General features: G+C 39.5%; 1 protein-coding gene across 1 annotated transcript in view; it reads right to left on the bottom strand.

Annotated features, from left to right (window-relative positions):
* Window positions 1–24,054, bottom strand: part of tmem132e (transmembrane protein 132E) — a 381,952-nt gene that overhangs the window by 144,305 nt on the left and 213,593 nt on the right. The gene's annotated exons all lie outside the window — the stretch shown is intronic.

The following is a 24,054-nucleotide window of genomic DNA, read 5'->3' as shown; positions in this document are numbered from 1 at the left end:
TTCACGAATTTGTGACGTACCTAATCAAGCTTGACTGGGATACGTTTAAATCTCAAATCTCAGGGAAGTGCACAGACATCTCCGCCTTCAGCAGAGGAATGTAAAAGTACCTTCCTGACAAACTGTGCACAACACTGATGCAAGTCAGTATAATCAAGGTCTGACATTTTAGGGGACACAATCATAAGAAAAACACGTTTTGAGTGGAGGGGGACTTTATGTATTATTTAATTAATCATAATTTAATTCATGTATATATTCAGTGTATATGCACAGTAAACAACAGTAATGTCATGTGCATATAGGTGCTGGTGATGGAGAGCCACATTATCCACAGTCACAGTAAAGAATGCACTGGTGGATATTAATGCTAAAATATGAAAATTGAGTGTGCTGCCCTCTGGACAACCAATATGCACCTAAAAAATTGAAACATGACTGAGTTTGGCTTTCACACTTAAAAGGTTTTGCATACATATGCAACTCTCTTTGTAACTACCTTGCGGCATTCAACCACTTCAATTTAGGATTCTGGAGAGCTCAGCTGGAGAAAGACAACACTTAATAGGGGCCCTGAAAACAAACCTCTATAGTAATGAAGATCTTACCTGATCCTTGGTTTTATCGATCTAATTAAGCATCAGCAGAAAAAAAAAAAAATTCCAACAGAGAAGGGCAAAAAAAGGATTAAGAGGACTAGAGATTTATTATGTGAATGCTTTCTTTTTTTGAATAAAAAAACAATGTTTTTGAATCATTTCGCAACAGTTTTTCGACAGCTTTGAATGGGCAATAAAATACTATAGTCTTAAATGAGCCAGAGACAATTTTCTTTCCACTACAGTGCTCTTGCTATAAAAGTATAATACCTGATGACGATCTACAGTGTAACCGTGCTATGGATTGTGAATATGATTATAGTAGTGATTCAAATAATAAAACAGCACCATAGCAGCACAATAGTCATGTTAAACAAGGATCTTACTCCTGTTATACACTTACCAATGCAAGGAAGGTTATGCTTGCTGTACACATTGTGAGTGTTAATGCGACATTGCCAGAGGATACCATGTCTAAATCAGAGTGATAGAGAAAACAGAGTGGCAACACTCCCATTGGACTCTGTTTGGACTCTTGCTTAGTTCCAAAAATCCATTCTACGGCATTGGACATCATTAATTTCCATTGCTGGCCATCGAGTAACTTCTGAGGTAAGTTGATTAAATAGCTACCTCTTTTGAATTGCCAACTGTCATTTTATCAGAGGCCCTTTATGATGCATATAATGATCTTTATTTGTATGTGCACAGCGTAATTATATACATTTTTATCTTGGTAGACGACCAATTGCCTGCTAGTTTGTTAGCTCGACTTCGCCAGCTGTGAAGGTATCTCCAGGGGTAAATTGATTAAATAGCTACCTCTTTTGAATTGTCAAATCTCTATATTATACCCGAGGCCCTTAGTCTCCAACTAAATCTCAGCTTATAGATCGAACAGTTGGTTATTAATAACAGGTTGATTAATTATAGACGGCACTCAGCCTAACAATAGTGAGTTAATCAGATATGTATTTCTACATTTAGCTGTATGCGGCCACCGTGTTGGGTCATTGATCTACTGATACAGGGGAAGACAGGGGACATGACGGCAATCAACTTTAGTTTATAAAGGCATCGTGAATGCTCAGGTTCAGGCAAGGTTATACAGTAAACATTAGACATGTGTATAAAACAAACCATCTGTTTAACAAGAAAAAAATTCACACACATTTGTCAAAATTATGATCCAAACACACGTCAAATTACATTAACTTCTATGGGACCGTCTGTTTTCTATCTCCCAAAAGGGGGTGCGGCCTTGAGTTTTTGCGAAGTACCCTATGTGCCGGTTGTGCTTATATAAAAAGACCTGACAATCACTCTGGAAGTAAAAAATGTTATTCTTCTGTTTTAAACTTGTTGTTGGGTTATTATTATACATTAATGACAGATAATGCCTATAAGAAAACAATTTTTGTATTACAGACCAGTATTATACTACAGATATATTATCTGTAGTGGGTTCTCATTTTTAATTGTCCTTTATAGTGCTTTTATGGTGAATGCTGTAGTAAAACTCTGGCTTTCAGTTGTCACCCTACCACTCCAAATTTAAAACTGACACTTACAAATATGCGATAATGCAATAACAGTCAAACACGTACTTGGGTATGTGTTTTCATGTATATTTACCATTCAATATCGCAATCGCTGCTGTCAGTCCCATAGAAGAACATGACAGCGCGCCGTGTTTTGGAACTATACAGGCTTACGTGAACCACATGACCACCCTTCTAGCGAGATCAACGAGTGTCTCAACTCTTCTCTATCTATGGCTCTGGTCTAAACGTAACAATCTGAAGAAATAAAATGAAAACGAGAGAAGCCATATACAGGCATCTTTTTATGAGCCAAAAGAATACCTCTTAATATAAAAAGTATACAAATTCAGACCTAAAGGGGCTGGCAAGTGTTAGTGTGGTGAATTATTTCATCATACGGGTCTGGCAATCCATGTGCAGCCTTGAATGCACCACATTGCAGAAAGCAGTGGAGAAGCCAATAATTTCTTTCCACAGACAAGGTGGACTCAGATGTGTAGCTCTGTGTTGCCAATGACACAACAACCTGGGAAAAGACGTCATAAAAGTGCCAGAAAATCACGGGAAGCCAGCAAACTTATCTGTGCTGTGCAATGATGAAGAGGAAAACAATGTAGATCATGGCTGATAGGATCCATGCTCTCCATGGAAATGTCTGCATATACAACTGAAGGCACTCAGACAAGTTATATGAAGGAAGTCCCAGCAGCCACAACACTGTATGACAGCTTGAACCCACTTTTTGCATTCACACACTTCACTTTAGCTTGAAGGGTTTTACAGAACAAACTTTGTGTCTTAATATGTAATATAAAAGACACTAAAATATGTATTAATTTTCCATCTTGCAAATTTCAAAAAGGTATTCAAATTTCAAAGGGAATTTAAAAAATAATAATTAAAGGCCATACCTCACACAGTGTTACTTTGATTATTGATGAATATTCAGTGCCATAAAGAGGTTGCAATCTTCATTTCACCCTATAATAACGAGCCGTTGTATGGAACAAAGAACACACCTACAAGTAGTGGGGGTAAAAATACATTTTTGAAAGCTTCAAAAGTTGATAATTGGTATAACAGGTGGAAATACTGGTGAGTAGTGGTGGTAAGGTGGGGGTCAACACTAACATTAGGGTCCATTCTCCGGGTTCACCTGTCATACTTAGGCCCAAATCAAGCAACATAGAAAACACAGGAGCAACTTCTCCTGAGTAGAACCTTTGAGAGCACAAGCTTACTTGAACAACTGTTGTACGATTTATGCTTCTGCATTAAATCTACGCCGTGGCTAGGTACATGGAGGCATGAACCCTACACCGTAGCCTGATGTGCAACTCTCGAAAAATGTAACTACACTTTGTGACGACGCACGCCGCTCAGCCGTGGCTTGGAAGCGTTGCATTTCCCCCTACCCATTACCTGGTTCTCCTTGTCCAGAAACATGAACTTTTCCTGCTACGTATTTCCCACCGTGGTCAGAAAGCACAGGGGAGACACTTTGTTTTTCTTACTATGACGAAGCCAATCGCCATCACTCTCTCACTCTCTCTACCACACACTTCCCACACGCACACACATGCCGGCCCTGCTATTATCGTAAAGAGATCGACACACACAACAATGCACAAGTATAAACTTCAGGCCACTTACGTAGGCTACAGGAAAAGCTCTGCCCTCCGCAGAACCATAAATCACGCTTTAAGAGTAAAGGTGGATGTAGGGCTGGGCGATATGGAGAAAATCAAATATCACAATATTTTTGACCAAATACCTCGATATCGATACCGCAATGTTATTGTAGTGTTGACTATTGGTGCTTTCACTAAATATTTGAGATATGAGATTTTTGATAAATAATCAAAAGCAATGTAGATATAATGACTAAGTGGATAAAGGCAAATAATAGAACAGTTACAACAGTCTAGTAAGTTCACAAAATGACATCACTTTACTGTCATGCAGCCTTAAAAACCAGGAAAAGACAACACTTAGATGATATCTAGTCTCATATCACAATATCGATATATTGCCCAGCTCAAGGTGGATGTACTGTGGAGTGATGCTACTCTAGCACCACAACACCTCTCAGTGCCTGCCACTTTGTTTGTTTCCCATTTAAGGAGCTCTCTCTCTCTCTCTCTCTCTCTCTCTCTCTCTCTCTCTCTCTCTCTCTGGAAGAACCCACAGACCCCCGCTGTGTGTGTGTCCCCCACCCCCCCAAGGCCAATTCTGAGCCAGGAAAAACCCTGGTATTATGAACACCTCAGACCAATTTCTCCCACACGAATGCACTCAAGTTAAGGTTAATGTATTAACCTTTCTGCTCACTCTTAACACGCTTTTAATCTTGTAGAAATTCAAAGAAGTTATTAGCATGTTTTTAGTAATGTAAGACGCCTAACGTTAGTTAGTAAGGATATAACATTAGCACATGTTATCAGCTGCGTTGTCGAGGTTACCATGCTGTAACAATAACATTACCTGCTAGTCAATATCGACTTATGTGTTAAGAGACACAAAACAATCCCCACTAGGGTAATTGGGTAAGTTGCAAACATTTTGTTTTCAATTTTGTTCACGTTCAAGTATTCAACAAGTTAACAACATATACAGTAACATTTAAGTTTATTTTTGTTGTCTTGCATGCATAAGGTCACAAAGAGGGGAACAGCAGCTGGCTGTTAAACAGAATTACAACAGTATCTTTTGTTTTGTCAAAGAGCAAATTGAAGTTTTTTTTTTTGTTTGTTAAAAGATTACATTGTGTGCTCTAACTGCCCCATCCACCCTTATAGCCTTGAGGATGGGACTGTGGGCAGATTGTCTATTTAAGCTGTTGTATACAAAGTTGCCAAAAATATTTGCAGTACAATTAATATAAGAATTCTGTACCTCTTTCTGCGCGTGGACCCCCCCACCCCCGGGTCAGCTAACCACCGCAAATAGAATCTAATTCTGTGGGAAACTCTGAACACTGGATTGTTTTTCAGCGCACAGACAGAACAGACCGCAAGCAGACCGTGAGGAGGTGTTTGCTGAATTTGACAAAAAACAGTGTATTGGATTAGAATCGCAGACTCTGCCTTTAAGGAGGAGGGATGGTTGGGCGAGCAAAGAGTCTCACTTTGTCACCAAACACTGGTACGCGCGTCCTGTTTCCTACCAACAGTCAACAATGGTTTCTTTCAACCGTCAACATGGTCCTGAACATTAACCAAGTCATTTTAGTTGCTTAAAATTAATCAAACCTGACAAGAGATACAACAGAAGGGTTGTTAAGGATGGAAAACATGATATTTACGCATTTATGCTTGCTCTTGGGGGGAATCACTGGAATTGTTGGGTCTTTGTAAATTACAGAGTGTGGTCTAGACCTACTCTATCTGTAAAGTGTCCTGAGATAACACCTGTTATGATTTGACACTATAAATACAATTTAATTGAATTGATATTTTGAATGGAAGGTGGTTCTTGCACTAGTATCAAGACAAAACATTATATTTCACCCTGTCACCATTTTTACTTCAACCCCACAGTAAAAAAAGTAGATCCTTGTAGTAGTGTCTCTTGGGCTAAGGCATACAGACCACTGAGCTCTTCTATGCACTTGTAGAAAGAAATGGTGGTGCAGTCCAGCTCCCATCTGAGCTGACAGCTGAAAACCTGACAGACCTTCACAAGGAATAGGGGAGGAAATCTCTCCGGGAACAATGAGAGTTACTCAACACTCCAACTACATCTCACAATAGCTCTGGCCATGTCACACCGGTCTGTTTCTAATGAGTGTGGAAAGGAGAAACAGTCAAGATAACCCAAGGTTAACTTGCTTTCCTTGTGGAGGTTTTCACTCAAGGTTGACGATGGAATTATCATCCAGCCTTTTCCTCATGCTTGAAAGAACAATAGTAATGAAAAAAGTTGTGATCAAATGAGTGCTTGTGATTTTCTTTAATAGATAATCCCAGTTTATTACAACCTGGTGTAATTTGTTGTTGTTATTTGTTTGTAGTTGTGGTCATTTTTTACCAGTTACGATAACTTTGTGCTCAAAGTAATTGCTGAGATCTGTGAACAAGGCGACAACACTACAACAAAGTCAAACAGGGCAAGAAATACAGGCAGTCCCGACAGTCCAAATGATCCAAACCACTGTATTTGGAGGAAAAACTGAAAGTAAATTCACCTGAAATGGGAATAATAATTAGTGTTCCCAGACCTTATCAATCAACTTGTATTATTACTAAGGGTGTGACGAGATCTCGTTTTACGAGATCTCGCGAGATTAAAACGTGACGAGATTTCTCGTCGAGGTGAAAAGTTGTCTCGTAAGGCGATGTGATCGCCTATTACTATTGAAGATCCCCCTGCCACTTTGTGTGGCAACCTTTTGGTTTTCCTGCGGAAATAATAAACGGCGAAAGAGTGACAGACAAGACGAACGCAATATGTAAACATTGTAAGAAAAAAATGCCGTATACCGCGGCTAACACGAGCACTATGCAAAAACACTTACAGCACCACCACAGCTCTCTACTAACTACTGCACCCACGACGAAAACATTAAAAGGGCAAACAACTCTAAAAGCCTTTGCATCTCTGCCACCGGTAAGTGCAAGAGCCACGGCAATAACGAGGGACATAGGCGTTTTCATTGCAGCTCATATGAGGCCATTTTCTGTGGTGGAAAATGTCGGATTTTGGCGACTCCTCCACACACTGAAAACGAGGTACGTCATCCCATCACGCGCGCATTTAACTCGCACTGTAGTCCCAAACCTCTACAAAGAAGCCAAGGTCAGTTGAATAAAAAAACTATTTTCCATTCATATATTTCATCATTGAGGATTTCTTTAAATTTTTTTTAAAAATCTTGTCTCGTCTCGTTCTCGTGAACCCAATCTCGTGATGTGTCTCGTCTTGTGGAGTAAGCGTCTCGTCACACCCTTAATTATTACTGGTGGGAATGATGGCCAAAACCCACCAAATTACAGTAAGCCAGGTTGTAAAAAGAAAAGAACTGTAGGATATTGAATGACTTTAAGCTACATAGCACCCCGGATCAGGCTGGCTGATGAGGCCACCAGTCGCCTGATAAGGAAGCACGAGGAAGAGAAGATTGTTCCCAAAGAGCCGCAGGGCTCCCTTGAGCCTCCCTCTCTCTCTCTCTTTCTCTCTCTCTCTTCACACCCTCAGTGCAGCTCAGTGTCACGGATCTTTGACTAAAAAAAAGCAGTTTTGGACAGATGCTCTGGCAGCTATGGACCATTAGGCCACTTTCTCCTGCTTCACCTGGACTGAATTTCCTCCACCAAAGTTTACATCCCGGGAGAGGAAATATGTGATGTTTGAGCCCCAAAATACACAGAAATAGAAAACGTCCTGAATATCAATATCAATGTCTAATTTTGACTAAGAACCTGTCTGATGAACCCATCTGCTTATTATATATTCCTTATTAACACAACACTGTCTGCCCCTCAATTTCTTTGTTTTCTTTCATCATAACTTGCCTATTTACTTGGTTGTCTTTTTTTCTCTATTTTTTGTTTTTATAAGACTATTTCCCTTGTTGGGTTGTGTTGTCTTTTGGTTTCTTTTATCTAGTTCTGACATGTTTTTACTGGGTGGAATGAAAACTTTTGCTTGCTTCTCATCTTGCTTCTTTTTTTTTTAATTTATTCCTTCTGAGGTTTGAATCTTTAATAAGGGTCGGGTCTTTTTCCTCCTATTCCAGAGTCTTACTTGCTGTAATCATTGTCCTGTACATGTATATACATAAATGCATATTGTACTGTCACTCAACAAGTAAATCATGTTAGAATGTGTTTTCATTTCATTTAAAATTTAAATGATGTATTCATAAGGACAACACACATTAATCATCATTACTATACATGTGCCAGTGTTTTATCTTTCATTGGTTACAGACATGAATCCTGCCCCGAATTCTACCAGTTCTGCCAGTCACTTTGTATTTTAAATGAAAAAAGCCAGCTTCCTCTAAAGGCTGAAAACTCTTTTTGCATTTTTGATAGAAATGTGTACTTTGAATGTCGGATGTCTTAGATGTGGGAGCCCTGCTCTGGTCCCGGGTAATGTGTTATCTCCTAACTCTCCCTTTGTGCCAGCTGCCAAACTGCACTGTTGCATCTTTTAAGAGAGCAAAGTGTTTGGAGAACAGCCAAATCTTAGACCAGCATTGCTATTTAACTTGAAAAAAATGAAGGTAAAGAAACCCCAAAGGCAGGTTAAGTGTTTAGAAAGTCTGATCAGCCCCACAGTATATATCAAACATCTGGGGATCACTGATTAGATTTACACTAAACACTTTGGCACCAGTTCTATAACACAGAGAAAAATGAAATAAATGATGTCTTCCACAACTTCAGAAGACCAAAGGGGACTATCATGAAGTGATGCAGGTAAAACAAATAAATCCCAGAAAACAGCATCACTCCTAAACTTATGAAAGGATGAATATATTTTTTACCAAAACTGATAAAAATGTCCTCATGCCCAAATGAGCAAATAGTGATCAAACCATTGCTTTAGTGTGTTATATGTTAAGTTTCTCAACTTTCTTTTCACAAGCTTTCTATGTTTTATCTGTATTTATCACTAAGGATTAATTAATCCACCATCCAGTTTTAACCAATCTTAGCATCATATCACTTAATAATCTGCTGATGCAATGTCATCATTAAAAAGGAAGCCATAAGTACGTCTACAAGTTTTATACAATGTATATTGGCTGGAAAACATGTGGCATTGCTGTGATGTGCTGTAGCTGTGATTGTTTGCCAATTAAGCATCAGTTGCAGGAAAGCTTATTTTTCACAGAGGTCACAGTTTAATAGAAGCAGAAGTTTCATTCCAGGAAAAATCATGTCACAGTCACATGTCACTTTATAATCACATCATAATCTTCCGAAGCAGGTTGTTATTGTAAAGCAAAACTTTTTTTTCACACCTGACTAATTAATTAGTCACCACCTGCAGGGATCACCGAACAGGTTGTGACAACTCTAAAGCTCTCCTAACTACCGAAAGTGACAGCAGATTAAGATAGGTGAACAACTACTTACCCTCCCAATCCTTTAAGATGAAACCAAATATGGGTCACCCAGACGCTTAACTATCAGTAAGCAGGGTAAGCGGTGCTTACGGGCCAGGACCAATCAGGGGCCCGCAACACTGGAAGATATTGATTGACAGCCGGGGCCCCTTATCGCATTTTCATTACTCACGACAATCCCAGCAGTCCCACGTGCAGCCACTGACAAAGCGAGAGTGAAAACGGGTCAAATTAATTTCCTTGTTTCTATTATGAAGACGAGACGTGTGTGTGACTCAAACATCTCACATTCACCAACAAAACTTACAGCAAAAGACCGTGCAAAACGTTTTCATACCTGTATACATTTTAACATCAATGTATGCTGTCACCGAAGCTGCTGCTGTTTCAATACTGTCGGCTCTCTGCAGCGGGCGGGGCTGCTGCTCCATTTCCCCCGCGACTGACGCGCGCACGCACACAGACACACAGACACACAGACACACAGACACACACACACACACACACACACACACACACACACACACACACACACACACAATCACACACGGTGGATGCAGGAAAAAACGCAGATGAGACGACACGATGACCTAAATTGAGGACAGCTACGCTCGTTATTGTAAGTGCAGTGATAAGTTAAAGTCCAATAAGTACTTTATCAAGTGGTATGAATGCGTGTGTGGCCAGGATAGGAAATTAACTAACAATGTAAAGAACAACAAGCCACTGACAGCTACATGTTCATATTTGATTAATTCAATAAATTATTATTTTTTGTCTTAAATCCACCAGCCATTTTCATATTATACCAACATTTGCAGCATCCTTTTTTGCTAAGGTTCCTAGGAAATCTCAGCCCAGAGTAATTCATTAATAGTAATAATTATTATTCCCCAAAACAAGTTTCCTTTCTATTTTTTATGCAACTTTCACTGTCTTCTGCAACTTCATTGCAACAAACATACAAAAGACATTGCAACTTTTATCGAAATTTTTTACAAGAGCTCCCATGAAATCAGGCATTTTGGGGCGCAACAATCTCAAAAAAAGGCCGCGAAATCCTGGTGTTAATGTGTTATGGTGTGCATTCACCAGTGTTTTTTTGTTGTTGTTGTTGTTGTGGTGCGCGTAGGCTACTCCTGATTTTGTCAGTCATCTCATCTCTTATATGCTGTGTCTCTATGATCCTATCCTGTCCTATTCATGGTAGCCTACTCGTGGACATTGCGCCGTCATCACGTGCTGTAGTAGGGGGGCCCGCCTTGATAATCCTGCATAGGGGCCTGGTGTTGGCTCGTTACGCCACTGGGGTCACCCAATAGTAGGGTTGGGTGGTAATACGGTAATATGGTATACCGCGGGGTCTTAAAAATAGAAAAAATGCAATGCACTTATATAGGAGACAAGGATTAAATATTAAATATAATTTATGTAATTATGTGTGGTTGTCATCACAGTGTGGAGGAGAAAGTAGTTTTTTTGTAAGTTGTGGTTATGTTATTATTGTTTCAGTATTAGTGTTTGGTATTCAACAGTTTGGTGATGCCGTCTGTGCCTTACGTCATAACTTTTAATTAGTCACGGTAATACCGTATACGGTGGTAAAATAGTATATAGTATTTGAGTATGATGAATTTGAGCTATGACTCGATTTGATATGGTTTACATACAATCATTGCTTGACAATTTGGATTTAAACACGTGCATCTTGTCTTTGGACTTTCTCTTAAATAATATTTCTTAATAAAGCCAGAGTGGAAAATAACCATAATTCATTTAATTTAGTCTCTGTCTTGAGTTGGTCTCAGGATTGTCTTGATTGCAGCTAATCCTCTAATTACATACAATTACTCTACAGCACGTAACTCCTCTTTTATGGAAATTAATTGGGCTTCAGGCCATCTCATGAGGTCACCAAAGCTCCCAGAGAGAATGCCTATATTATTGTGTTAAGTTCATTAGGTATTATAGAAAATTAGCAGTTAAAGTTAAATTTGTGCTATTCCCACTACAGTAGTCAGACACCTTTTTTAAAAAAAAAAAAAAAGAAAAAAGGCTTTCTTTTTGCAAGATATAGGGGTCATGATCAGATTAATCTGCTAGGGGCCTCAGGGCAAAAATGAGTTACTCGGCTTGGCTCATTCCTCCCCCTCTAGTATTCCTCTGCGTGAATATTACAAGGCCCCAGGTTTGCTGTCTATTAATATGATTAAACTAAATTAATTTACAGCCTGATCCACAATTAAGTTTCTTGTTAGGCGGCGACTTCTCGTGGATGTAGCCATTATCACGAGAGCAAACAAATAAATAAAGTGACAAAGTATAGGAACGCCAAATTAAACTAAAAGAAAACTGTCATTTTGAAATTAAGCAAGTTTTATGGACATTAGTCCGTGAAGCAATGGCATCTGTGATATCACGTTATCATCCTCATTTAAAGGAACACGCCGACTTATTGGGAATTTAGCTTATTCACCGTAACCCCCAGAGTAAGACAAGTCGATACATACCCTTTTCATCTCCGTGCGTGCTGTAACGCTGTCTGACGGAGTGAAATAAACTTTGGGAGATCCTTTAGGAAACTGGTTCCAATAATGCCTTTTTAGCTGGGGGATGTGTGAGGAAGGTGACAAAATGTAACGTCAATGCATGTTCCATAATGAAGATCTTAAAATGGGATTTTTGATATAAAGCCCATGTTTAAAAACGGGGTAACATGGACGGATGCCATCTTCTAACCTCAAACAAGATTAGTGGTTTATTCTCAGACAGGCTTGCCCAAGTAGCTCCCCGGATGCTGTACTATATTCTTCCGCCTTCTCTTTATAGTTAGGATGGGTTAAAAGCTGTAATTGAATTGTTTTTTAAATTGTGCTGTGAATTGTACAACATGTAAACAAATTCATGTTTTTATTTATTTTTTTCCTTTCAAGACAGGCTGGAACCATTCAAGTTTATTTAAGGTAAAACTGGGAACCATCAGAAGGCCCTTATCGGAGATGAGAAGGATAGACTTGATAACTGGGGTTCTAGTGAATGCATATTTCCATATTCCTTTAAGTAAAACAGAAAGTTTTAATCCAATCCTTGAAGTAATTTGTTGCCTAAACTTAACTAGTTCAGTTTAAAACTGTGCCCAGGGGTCTAAATAGAAGGCTGTTCACATGATAGATGGTACATGATTATACCGCCAATGTTACAGTTTTAAACTTTTCAAAGCCTTTAGAAATCGACCTATAATGTCTTTTAGATTTGTGGGGGATGTGTTAGGAATGCCCCAAGAATGTAAGCACAATGCAGGCTGACATAATGAAGATCTTAAAATGGGATTTTGATATAAAGCCCCTCTTTATGCCCATCGGGGTGGCAGTGGCTCGGATGTAGAGTGGTCGCCCCTCAACCACAAGATTAGTGGTTTGATCCCAGACACTGAAGCCCAAGTAGCTCCCCGGATGCTGTATGTATAGCTGTCCACTTCTCTTTATACTTAGGATGGGTTAAATGCTGTAATTGAATTTCACTAAATTGTGCTGTGAATTGTACTGTGAGTGACAAATTCAGTTTTTTTATTTGTTTTTCTCATGTTGCATCATGCATGCAACATGAGGCCTATTTGAATATTGTTCCTAGCACCATCTGGAATACTGATGAAGCAGCACTCTCTAAATAGGTCATCGTAAGTCACAATAACGTACAATACAATTTTGTCAGCAAAACCATACAGCATCTACACGTTAGCCCTGAAAACATGTTTTAAAATAGAACTGATGAGGCTAAGCTTTGTATGAATCCCATGGCTTTAGCACCTCCAGCTGTGTGTCTAAGAAGTCACGAACTGACTACAAATCGGGATAGTTTTTGTCTTTCTGATCGGGGTCAGAGATGTTACTTTTGTATCACATACATGATTGGCACAGTAATAACTATATTGTGTGTAGTTATAATCCATTAGTAAAACATTTATAAAGGGAGGGTTGGACCCATTTTTATTGTATTCTTGTACTTTGAAAGTGATTATTCTGATTAGTGATGATTATTTTAAACTTTATTATTTATTTAAAAATGTTTATGTCTGTATATGCATTTAGTTTTCTTATTCGGATCAATATTTACCTTCAAATAAGAGCTTTAGTAAAGTCTAACTAACTGAGATTTCCATGCAACCGTAATTGTGTTCTCATACCTGTGGTGTTTTCGACTGAATCTTGCAGTTGAAATAAGGAGTTGTATTAGTGAGTTGTATCGGCGATGTGATGTCGACAGTGCGTCATTGACATCCTGATTGTGTCCCCTTGAAGATGAAATAAAACCTTGCTTATAAAACCACAGTTACTGTCAACTATTCTCAGCTTGACTTCAGGATGCCTCTTGCAAAGCTAAACATAACTGGGAAAAATGTACTGGCTGCTGTCAAACTGTGAAAAAAATAAAGAAAAACACTTGACAGAAAGTCTTTACAAACTCAAAGCTTGTTATATCTATATATAGAGAGATTTTTTTCTTTTTAAAAACTGTTGAAGGCCCAGATGCTGTGCACCCCAGATATAAAAGTTGTTTGGCACAATAAATTATTTGGAAGGGAGGAGTGTGTAACAGGTCTGTGCAAAAAAGTGTGGTTTTATTAACAGGAAATATGATCAAACAGGAAAAACAAACAACATCCTGCGCAAACTACTAAACAACTTAAAGCTTAAGTAAACTCAGCAAATTAAAGATTGTAGTTGTGACTAAAAGAAACCAACTTTGACTGTTAGTAAAAGACAGGATGTAAACAGTGGTCTTTAGTGTCAAAGTCAGACACTTTGTTGGCCCAAGCATCCACCCGGTCCCTGACCCTGAACCCCTCTCAAAGAAGTTTTGTGGCACAATAAACACATCACACCTGCCTTTGCTTCTAGGAGACAACAGCCATTCTTTGCCCATCACTTGTCAGGAAATCGTAAAAATAGGCTTGTTTAAGTGAAAGAAAAACCTTTGTTTTTCTGTGTCTCCCTGAAGGGCCAATGGAACGACATGAATGCACCTGAAGAGAGTGCCAAGGCCTGTGACAGCCAGACACGGGACAGCACACTCTGTTGCAGCAAGCCCAAACAAATGTATAATGTAACAGAACATACGAATAGACTTGACACTAGTGGTGATTAAACAACACTGACTGTCCCTAATTCAAAGCAAATGGAAAGGGCAGAATGTGAATTTTTCAAAGCAGATACATTTTGTAAAACTTTGTCCACAGCAGGATGGCATCACCTTGCATGTCCCCCCCAAAATGAGCTTTGGTATTACATATTACATCACTGACATTCAGTATATTTTCATATAAATTCGATTTCCCTTCATTCATGATGTAACATGACTAAAAGTCACAAGCCATAGTAGCAGCCCTGCAGGGATGAAACGACAGACAGACCATCATCATCCATAAACCCTGCTGCCCGGATTGAACTCTGCCAAAACTTGGCATGTCATAAAGAGAAAAATTGGACTAGTCAGTTTTTTAAGTTAGCATTTGTCTGTGAATGCACATTCATGGCAATTTCTTTTATGTACATGTTAAAGGGTACGACCGTTTTTATTTTCATTCTGGACCCTATTTTCCTATGTTTTTGTGTCTAAGTGACTGATGGGAACAACAATCTTTGACATTGGTCCAGTATTAAGCAAGATCGCTGCAGTTAGCAGAGGCGAAACAAGCTACAAAGTAAGTTAATAGGGCAATTGTCCAGCTTGTATTTACCTTCACAAAATTGCTTGTTTTGCCGCTGACAGGCTCAGATTAATATTCTAAGTGTCTGACAACATTATGGAAAGGATTTCTAAGGAGGTCGACCTTTCTGTTAAAGAGTAAGATCCTTTTTTTAAACATAAAATCATCCGCGAAATTTCATTCGCTAATCCCACCAGACTCGTAATTTTAGCCTTGTAAAATACACTTAATTTAAAGTTGACAGAAACCAAATAAAACTATGAAAAGCCGTTTTGGGTCGTCTTTCCACTTTTCCAACCATCAAAACCAGTCGCTCCAGGATTTTGCAGCCTTTTTTTTTTTAAGATTGTTGCGGCCCAAAATGCCTGATTTTGCAGGAGCTTTTGTAAAAAATTATGCAATAAAAGATTGTTGTTCCCATCAGTAACTTAGACACAAAAACCTAGGAAAATAGGGTCCAGGTTAAAAATGAAACAGTAGTTACCCTTTGAAATCATAATGCAACCTTACATTAAAATCATTACCCATGAGTCCATTTAGACTGATTCAGTTTGGTTAAATCAATGACAACACTCACAAAAAAAGTAATTATCTCACCACCAAGACCCATCTCACACATCTCTCAGTCATACAGTATAAGAGCAACAGAAAGCAATGTACTGTATGCTGCAGCATCATGGCACTCAGACAGTTCAGAGAGCCTCATTTCTGAAAGTACCAACCAACCGGCAGGAATCTAGAAGCTCTTTTTTATTAAGGTCTCGGTCTTTTTGCCATCTCATTTCATTCACAATGATATGCTATCATTCTTAAGTAATACTCTAACATTTTCAAGTTATGTAAAATGTATTTAAATAAGGCTTGCAAATAGACTTCTCACGAGCTGTGGCACAGAAAATATGTCAATATCTTAAATGTAAATGTCATCTGATTCCAATTCCTCCAACATCTGCCTAACCCTTTTTTTTCCCCCATGTGGGTGACATTATTGATCATGTCTGGAAATGCTCACTGCATCACATTACCCTTCGCCTACGCATTTGCTTTCTTGCCTTGTGGTTAATAATGTATGTTCAATGGAAACTTGCGATCCTGTCACAGGAAAATCTCAACTATTTCAATAGTGGTCATTTGTAACAAGAGAAAATACCAAAGAGAATAGAGACATACCATCTATTTAACAACTATAGAGCATTAGAATGACAGCCCTGTATATTGATGCATGATGTGCAGTTTTGTTTCCGTCAACTCTACTGGCTATCGAATAGTTGTTCTCTCTTATATGGAGTTAAGTTGAATAGCCTACTGATCAAACTGATGTGTGCTTGTCAAAAATGACATCTGAGATGTGGGAACATTTTAAAATGATTTAATTTTAAAATGAAATATATGATCATCCAAGGTTAACTGTCTTCAGTCTACTGCAGACAAGCGACACTCAGAACTAACAACATGTTTGTTTCTTATTGTTGTCAATTTAGTATGTCCGAGTAAGATTAATGAGCTTTGAAAGAGCCACAAGGGTGTAAACTCCCGCCTGTCCTCAAGAAATTCTTAATACTCTTTAAAAAATACCCTTTTGTAAAATGTATGAACATATGAAACATTCAGCGAAATTAGATTTTGGTTAGGAGTCACTGGACAATTCAGTAGCTTGCCTTTAATAGTGAAACCCTAAGTAATTTTTGTGAGTCATAAAATCATTGATAATACTTAAGATTTATAATTTCTATCATGAGCACAGACCAAGACAATAATGTATTTATTTATTGGAAGCAATTATTAAAAGACTAGTATTATGGTCCTAATCCATGACCAGGTTAACCCACAGGGGGCCCCAGGGCAAAAATGAGCTGCTGGTCCCCTATTAACCACTAGTTCCTCCCACCCTCAGCACCGTGTACAGTTTTTATTTGCCGTACAGTAATTGTATCTGTCCCCTGGTTCACTGTGTGGTAATTTGATTCAGCACATTTATTTAGAAATATGCAACATGTAAGCACAAACGTTTAATAAAAAAGGTCTTAAAACTACATTTTAACACAGAAAGAAAGGGCCTCAGGACAAGGTAATAAAGCAGGACCCACTTTGAGGTCTTTGTCAGTTGATATTGGGCTGTACTGATGCATATTTCAAAGAAAATCTATTATATTATATATCTCTATTTCAGACAAAACTTGAGCTTTCTTTATACTTTGTTTGCGTCTCACAAACTACAACAAGATTATAAGTTTTTTTCTAACAAAGCTAAATATAACTTTTAGGGCCAGACGAAAATCTGTGGCCACTGAATTTTGCAGAATTTTCCGCAGATTTTGATTTTTTTTTTAAATTAAACTCAGAATGTTAACACATCTCCACCACAAGCAGAAAAACAGTCCGCTAAATTCCGCCGATTTTCATTTTGGATTACCGCTGAAAACTGTAAAAAAAAATAAAAAAATAATAATAATACGCAGATTCCGTTTGGGTTTGCAATAACCATAACAAATTAAAGTATAAGGAGTATTAATTTGTCCATTTTCATTATTCATCCTTTATTATTATTATTATTATTATTAATCAGGGGTTTAGGTGTTGGTTTTGCCTGTAGTTCATAGTTTAAAGGCCCGGACACATAGAGCCCATAATCGGCCGTTGGACAGTCTGGCGAGGTCGGTGACCCGAGTCTGTTCGGTGTGTTCGTGCCGTCATCCATCCGAGGGGCCGTCGTCCTTCATTTTGGCTGATTTGATATGTATAATCGGCGGGGCGGGCACGGCCGGTAGTCGGACTCAAATGACCCATCTGATTGGTAGAGTGCTAACCCGGAAACGGGGAGCGGAATGAGTGTGACTTGAGTCTCTCAAAATCCCAGGAAAATCTTTTAAACTGACCTTTGTCGATCTGAAATGAAGACAGATTCAGTAACTGCACGGCCTATTTCTCGCTTAAAATGATTTCAGAAACACATTTTAAAACTATTTGCTTTATTTTAGTAAAATAAGAGATTGTATTCTGAACAAGCCGCCATGACTAGAATTTACGGAGAAAGCAGACCCACGTGACGCATTCGTCCAATCAGCTGCCGGTTTTCATTTCTGGGCAACAATACAGATTAGCGCCGCCTGCTGTTATGGAGACATATGGGGAGACTGATGAGCCCAACTGCCTTTTCTGCCGACGTATGGCCGTCAGCTCTGTGTGTCCTTGCCTTAACAGGAGGCGTCATTAATCAATCAAAATAGACAATGTCCAATCCCTCGCCATCTGTCATTACTGTATGACTAAGCACATTACACGGTCTATAGATGTAAGCTGGGCTAACACAGCCTGAGACTTCCACTAAAGCAAGGAAACTTCATAATTCTGGTTAAGGGTTAAAAAAACTAAACAAAACAAAAAAAACATAATGGCCTGTTTCTCCACTGCACCTGGAAACCCGCAAAACCCCCTCTGATCGAAATTACAAAGTCACACAAAGTCACAGCGGCAAAGGTAAGGTACCAGCGAGCCAGTATGCAGAGCCCTGCTATTGTAAATGCTGACTCACTGGTTTACTTCGCTGAGACTATCAAAGGAATAGAGCCATTATTAATGTTATTAGGTACACCTGTGCTTTATGTGACAAGTCAACATGTCGGCTATTATAGATGCACCTCTTATGTATGTCACATAGATATGTTAAGAGAAACTCAAATGTGGTGACTTAAAGTAACAAAAAAACCACACGCCTGCCTCTTCGCTGCAGTCCTTCACTCTCCTTGTGCCTCATCCACCGCTTTCATCCTCCCCCTGCTGTCAGGATGAGTGTCGGGCTCTTTGCTCTCTCAGATGTTAGCTGGCAGGAAGAGGCTGCATGTCTGCCATCAGTCAGGACAAGTGACAGCCATGTTGGCGGCCTGTCACAGCTGTGGTTCCTCAGGTCACTGAAGGTGTCGCCTTCAAGCATCCACGCCCAGGCGAACGCCACGATCCCGAGGGCCGAACGGAGACTAGAGAAGCTTGAAAATGTGAAAATGTTTGCAATGAACCCAAAAGGACAACAGGGGTTGCATTAAGATGAGAGCCATAATGCCTAAAAAACGTAAAAAATATTTTTGTGACATATTTACGATTATTACGATTTGTCAAACTCAATATAATTGACACCCATTATCTACTCGGATTTGTCTCAGTATGTTAAAGCCACAGGATGTAGAACTCCTCGGAAGCGCGCGCAATTCATAACGGATTAAATGTAAACCTCAAATGCCCTTCAAAAACAAAAAGGGGTTGAGGCCTTTTCCACTATACTGTATTAAAAACACTACTCAGACTTGATAAGCATCTAGTTCTAGGTTTTCAAATAAACACCTATGTGGACAAAGACATACGCATGCTGCTCGCCCACACACTGATGTCAGCTCTGACTGATCTGTATGAATGTACTATACAGTAAGCCTCCAAGAAATGATACAGTCCAATCCCGAAGGGCTTCTATTAAACTATTGTTCCAAACAGGGTAACATCATCGTCAGAAAAGGCTGCAACCCATTCTGACAGCAAATAAATCCTGAACGAGAGATAAAAAGATTTTAATATCTCTCAACCAAATCATTTCATCTGACATATACCCATAAACCCAAACACAGATTAATTTTCTTCTAGCCGGACTGACTTCTGACTTTATTAATGTGAGCTGAAAATACATCAGGGCAGGGTCACTGTATAAGCTTATGGGCCCTATTTTAACGATCTACGCGCATGGCGTGACGCGCCCGGCGCAGGCACGTTTGTACCTTGGCACATTGCTATTATGATGGCGAATTTGCTGAGCAGGAAGGAGAGATTTTCAGGAGAGAATAAACTGATCTGCTCGTGCGTGAAGTGAAAGTGTGCGAACCGATCATATCCAGTGTTGGGAAGGATACTTTCAAAACGTATTTCGTTACAGAATACATGCCCACAAATGTAATTTGTAACGTATTCCGTTACGTTACTCAATCTGAGTAACGTATTCTGAATACTTGGATTACTTCAGGATTACTTCTACATTGAATTGCGTTTTATAGGTGTAGGAATGCGGCTATCACATCCAGCTTACTAAACAAGCCTATAATGGTGTGTTCTTTTTATTCCAACTAGCTGAATGTGTACCTGAACAAGCAGATAGATTATTGTATTGGTAGTCCCGAACTGCATAGCCTACTACAAAAATCTAACCGCGGTCTAAGCTACCACAAGCTAATTTTAGCTAACGTTAGTTAGCATGTCAAACGGGGCTGTCAGTCTTTAAACGGCTCTGGAGCTAGTAAATCAGCACGTATACGTATAGGAGAATGGAAAGTCCCACGTCAATGTTAAAATAGCAAGGTGACCAGTAAAACTACAGCAGACGACTACCCTGGCTAATTAAAAAAATAACTTACTTTAAGATGCTTCTTCAGGTAGGAGGTGGAGTTATTTGGAGCTGAAAGGAGGTTGGTTTGCTGGCAAGCAGAGGCTGCACGGCACAGTTAGCTGTATTTCATTCTCCCTGTTCGTTCTTTAATGTGAAATGCTGTTTGAATTTCCAAGATAGAAACTTATTGCTGCCCTGGCTCTGTCGTGCCGGTTCCGACTCCATTGTGACTGATCACGGAGCTAATTTTTCCGATTTCATATCGGGGCTTCTGGAAAATGCGATGAATAGTGAATAAACTCGTGAAACAGAGAAGTATGGTCAGGTAATCCATTGATTTTAACAATGTAACTGTATTCTAAATACCAACTATTTAAATTGTAACTGTAACGGAATACAGTTACTCATAATTTGTATTCTGAATACGTAACGCCGTTACATGTATTCCGTTACTCCCCAACACTGATCATATCATAATACTATTTCACATTGTAATATGTTTATTTTTAATATTTTGCATGTTTGTGTGCTGCTGCGCGTCCCTGTATGTGTAACAAGCATAGTGTGTGTGCTGTGCACGAGCCTAGGCGCATTTCACTAAATGCGCTGTTAAAATAACAATGAAATGCTGCTTTATTGAGTTTAGACCAGGTTTTTGTTGGTCAATGGCTCGATCACTTCCCGCTGCATCAAGATAGCAATACGGCAAGAATTCACCTGAACACACCTCCATGTACGACCAGCACGCCCGTGGGCGCACAGATGGGCGCAGGTGCATTTGCTATTTAAACGACGTGGGCGCCGGACGGGAAATTGACAACTGCGTCGGTCTTTGCGCTGCACCGGGTGCAAGACAGGGCCCCAAATCTTGATGACCTCTCCTTTATTCTGTCTTCAGGACTAAAACTAAACTAATGAAGTGGCAACAACTTGTCAGACAGAAGTAAATAATTCCAAATGACTGCAATTGCACCATCACCAAAACTCAGTTTGAACACATCTCTAAATTAAGTTACAGTAGCATGGATTTGGCAGCATATAATGGCCCAATGAGTGGTTTGAATTATAATACTGTTTGATCCAACTGCTTCCACCTTGTAGCTGTACAAAATTTTTTTTTTGCTGTGAAATTTATGTCTGAAAACATCCATTAGCACTGTGAAATGACCTGATTTGACCAGACCTGATGACACGACTCACAGAGTCTCCCGAAAACTCAAGCAACATCTTGCTGGGGTGGGCACACGGGACCTTAACCAATGGCACGCTGGCAATATGTGTGCAAGAGAGTTATTGGTGTGTTGAAATCATGGTTGAAATGCTGAAGCACTCTATCATCCGCATGCCAAATTACAACAGTTGCGCGACCTGTTATTAACGTTGTTACTGTAAGTAGGCTACATTAAAACATTCGTGAGTTAAAAGCCAATACTTATCAATGCACTCACCTGTGTAGACTGGCATAAACATATAGAAAGTGATATTTCTGCTGTGATCTGCTCTGTCTCTGTCTCAGTACACTCTTGTCCACCGCGCTGTTTTACATAAACACAGCTCTACTCTGCAAATAGCAAATTTTTACAAAACAAGCTAAAACAAAAGCTGTCGGTTTGTAGTCTGTTTATCTTAGTTTGCAGGGAATCTTGAAATTTGGACAAATTCTTATAAACTTAAGCTGGCTGAAGAAACCATCCTCTCCGCTGGAGCGGTAAATATGGATGCATTATTAGACCAAAACAAATACATGTGGCTACTTAATATGCATGTGAATCACGCAATCGTTATGTTGTGTTCTTCATTCTTGATAATGATGCTGGTTGTGTTATTATTATTTTGCCACAGCATCGTTTCATTGAAAATGAGGCATACAGGACCTGCTTCTCCGTCCATTCATCATTAAAGCTGGGCTTTATTCAGTGTGCTGGATTCTTTTCTTCTTCTTCTCTTTTACAATCAAGAATTTTCAATCCTTAGAATTGTAGGACAGCAATTGTAACCTGAGGGTACAGTTTAGAGTGAGAGCTTGCATTTACCAAAAAGTCAACTTTATAACAATTGAGGAACTATTGTCAGGTTTTTCCATTTTAATGAAATTCTACAATGGTTTTTCATTGGTGCTTAAGGGTTGCCGGCTCATGAAACTTCCTACGCACACAAAAGACAGTGGAACCTTTCGATCTGAGGGGGGAAAAAAATAAATCTAAAATTGGCAATGAAATGTTTTCCCAAGACAGCAGGAAAAAGCAAATGGGAGATCTGAAAGCAAAGCCAGCGGTGTCAACACTTAAAACTGTCCATACTAATTACTTCCCACAGGGAGTCTCCACTCTATTCCCTCTCTGTTTCAGCACAGTCACAGATCCAACCGCAGCAGAGCGTTCTCACTTCCACTCTCAGGGAATGCTCAGCATCCCATTTCCATTTTGATTTGATTTGATTGCATAATACCGCCTTTGTCTTCTATTTAAATGCAAAACATGACACCATTCAAAGTGTGTACTGTATGTATAGAGCTGCTACAGAGACGTGGCCCATAGACGCTAATCAGGAGCAATGTGACTGCAGCGGTACATTGACACACTGCTTAAAACAATCCGATTATACTGATGTGTTTATTTATTCAATGTGCTCAGGGTTATCATAACTCATCGGTGCCATGCCCACACCTCCAGCGTGCTTTACCTTCACTCTCATTTTCTCCCTTTTTGTTTTTAACCCCACCTTCTAGCTTGCCCTCCCCTTTTTTTCAGTTTTTTTTTTTAACCTTCTCGTTTCATTCCAGCCTTCATCAGTCATGCACTCGTTGCTGTTCTTTTTGTCTGTCCAATCTCCCCTCACACTCCTCCCTCTCTCTTTTCGCCTCCCCTCCTTTCCATTCAGATCACTCTCCTTCATTTCAGCACCCCTCCTCCCTCTGGATCTCTGCGTGTCTTCTCTTCCTCCCTTTATCCTTTCCTCCCTGTCCTTCCATCCTTCCCTCCTCAAAAGCGATGGGCCAAGGACGTGACGGGCTGATAGCAGTGTGATGTGCATTTGCTGGGCTTCGTGCCACCCAACTCTCTTCTGTCAGACTTGTAATAAATGTCCTCTGCTTCGACTGATACATGGCTAATACCTCCAAAAAGTCAAATACATCACATTAACTATCAGTATGACGTGTAGCAGTGGTGTGTATCTGAGTGTGTGGTGGGACTACTGATGTTAGCTACTGGCTGCTGTCTCAGCAGATTGACATCTGGGTAATGAAGTCCCGATGATCTTTCAGGATAATGACATTTCCTGTGATTCTGCTCTATGAAGATGCATGCTGCCATAACTTTACACAGCTCTTCCAATGAACAACTTGTGATGGCTGCTCATTTGCCTGCAGGCTTGTTAGGACAGTTACTGTCACTTTCAGGTTAAAGGCGCATTTGCTACTAAATGTACAGTATGGATACCATGTGGTTGATCACATTGCTGACCATTCAAGCCAACTTAAGAGGTTATCAGGGTTGTTTTCAGTCACATTAACAACAAAGAGGTGTTTACCTGTCAATGAAAACAAAGCACAACTGATTCAACACATGGTGGATGGCTAATAAGCAAGACAAGAACTTTAATGTTAATTGTTTGAGATGTGACTACAGCAGGAGTGGACATGGAAATATTAAAATATTGCATATTGAGGCTGCTTGTATGATACCTAATTTAGCTGATTGCTGGACTGGCAACAAAGCATCAGAAAGGCAGATGCACTACATGCCCATTCACCACCCCGACCT

Source organism: Perca flavescens, chromosome 13 (genome assembly GCF_004354835.1).
Source record: "Perca flavescens isolate YP-PL-M2 chromosome 13, PFLA_1.0, whole genome shotgun sequence".
Classification (NCBI taxonomy): domain Eukaryota; kingdom Metazoa; phylum Chordata; class Actinopteri; order Perciformes; family Percidae; genus Perca; species Perca flavescens.
Note: the sequence above shows the minus strand (reverse complement) of the source record. Positions and strands in the feature narration are given on the sequence as shown.